Here is a 2,540-nt window from a genome sequence, read left to right on the forward strand (position 1 = left end):
TGACACCAGAAATATTGTTTGTCATATATAGTTATGTAAATTAAACACAAACAGATAAAAAATCAACATGGATTAGAAATTCAAAATGCATCTAAGGAAAACATTGGCATGATTCGACTTGGCAATTGGCCAAATTTACCCTAAATATGGCGTTTCTCAAATACTATCAGGCATGCATTTTCTGACAACAACAAAATTCTGCTCATAAAATTTCCGATTTTATTTCATTTTTACAATAAGTCAAGTAGTATCTAAAATAATGAATAGAAAAAAATATACCAAATGAGGTTTAATCTGAAACTATGTCAGATTTTGTAACCCTACCCCCTCCCTTCTAGAAATGAATTTTAAGAGATACAGTCAGCAGAGATAAACTACTGACCTTAAATGATTAAGCATTCCCAAATTACCATATTGAGCATTCAAACTCACAATACTAGAAGTTTCTATGAGCCATTTAAGAATGATATATAGTGTGTGCTATTGCAGTTGACCTTTTCGCACTCACAATGATTGCCTAAATATTTAGTTATTTTTCATACAATTTCTTGTAATAACTGGACCAAATCTATTACCTATACATATTTTTTGATAGAAATTTATATCACTATACAGTATAATACACCAAATATGTTTAAATAACCATTTCATATTTCAATAAATAATTAATATCAATGGAAAGAGACCCATGGACTGCCCATGGATCACTACATTTAAGTCCATCTGAGTCATCTTACCCTCACAGATAGGTGTGTCTTTCATAAGTTTAAGATTTCTAATTGTAGTTTCACATGGAACCAAAAACTCACTATTGGATAACTGAGAATGCATGTACATGTATATTTCATTAACTAACTGAAGTTTTCCTCAGGTGAAGGTCTATGTTCACTGTATGTATAAGGGGGGGGGGGAATTAGTTCCATTATGAAACTTTTCTAAAAATTTGATATACATTAATGTATCTATGATGTATGTTTCAACTAAATTTTGAATTACAAGGAAAATTCAAACACATTGATTGAAGTTATAAAATTGATATTCTATCATGTGCACATTTTTAACTAATATATCTAAGAAAGAATAATCAACATTGAAATTTCCTTTACATCTATGCAATATTATTGTCTTTCAAAAGGCATGTACTTGTAATATACGAGTACATGTACTTGTTTTCCCTTAAATTCACAATTTAGTTTAAAGTATGTTGTATAACATCCACTGCTCTGAGCTCATATAAGTGAATTAATGTTTTTCATCCAGTCCCAAATTTTGCAGTAGTTCTTTAATCTTCGGAACTTGATCAAACATTTTTAAATTTGTGGAGTTGTGGGGGTCATGGGGATATGTCATCATCACTGTAAATGGAGTACCTGTTCAAAATATAGATAAATATATTTAAATATAGCAAAAAAGATGAATATCTGATATACTCAGAATTGTCTTTACAAATGTTTATCAAAAAAAATATATAGTACCTCTCTTGCTGTTATACTTGTTGACTCGAAATCCACTTCAACCTGCACTGGTCCTATCTAACCTCCCCCGGTCTTCAGGCTGATGCCTAGAAAAAAGATCATCATAATTGATATTTGCACAGTTAGGTCTATATTATACCATTGAGTAATTAGATTGCATCAGACAATGTGAATTTTAAAACTGTGTCTCAACACATATTCAGTTAAAATTTAAATACTGATGTTTCAAAATTATAAATTGCAATGAGATGACATGTATATATGTTTTCATAAACTGCCATAGACTTATCATATCTGTTTTATTTACAAAATATGGGTCAAGAGAAGGGCATACGTGTAGTATACATATCTTACTTATGCAGACTTGTGATTAATTTACATTATTTAAAAAGGTTTTGCCAACCTACATGTTTGTGTGAAACATGAAACTTCAGGTTTGATATATTTCTTAGGTCACTGAAATTTCAAAGTAATAGTATACATGTATACTATAGTCTAGGGAATTATAATTCAACACATGCCCCCCCCCCTTCCACTTTTTATCTGGTTCCCTCATACCCCTAGATAGTAGGTCTATACAGATATTTGTTTTTCATTACTTTTAAACACGTAGTTCAAGGTATGTTATTTTCGTAACGATTATTTTCATAACGATATTATTATTTTCTTAGTAAAAGAGTTGTGAGAGCCCATGTTTACAAATGTGGTATACATTTACATGACATCCGTTCGTTTACAATCACATGCACAGGTGGGAGTTATATTTTATGTACATATGGAATACATATATACATACAAAATAATACATATACTGTATGTCGTGTGTTTAAACTTACAGATGTTATTATAAATCTCGTTGTGAAATGGCAGAGGAAATGTGAGTTGAACTTTTGAATACAAATTTATGGCATTTTTTCACTCACCAAACGAAACTATGATTTCGTTGTCCAAGTTCAATGCATCCACCAACTTCCTCTTCTTGCAAGAAACTTTGTTTAGCCTCTCAATGACTGTATAAACAGTATTTAATCTCTAAGCATGCAGCACTCGGACATTACGATGCAT

At 30.8% G+C, this 2,540-nt stretch overlaps 1 long non-coding RNA gene across 1 annotated transcript; it reads right to left on the reverse strand.

The window, feature by feature from the left end:
- LOC130051966 (uncharacterized) lies at window positions 1-2,003 on the reverse strand. The gene is made up of 2 exons (XR_008800255.1): window positions 1,476-2,003; window positions 1-1,370 (listed from the first exon to the last, which is right to left on the reverse strand). It is a non-coding gene; the product is annotated as an uncharacterized LOC130051966 (long non-coding RNA).
- Window positions 2,004-2,540: the final 537 nt, after the last annotated feature.

The sequence above is a fragment of the Ostrea edulis genome, chromosome 2, assembly GCF_947568905.1.
Source record: "Ostrea edulis chromosome 2, xbOstEdul1.1, whole genome shotgun sequence".
NCBI lineage: Eukaryota > Metazoa > Mollusca > Bivalvia > Ostreida > Ostreidae > Ostrea > Ostrea edulis.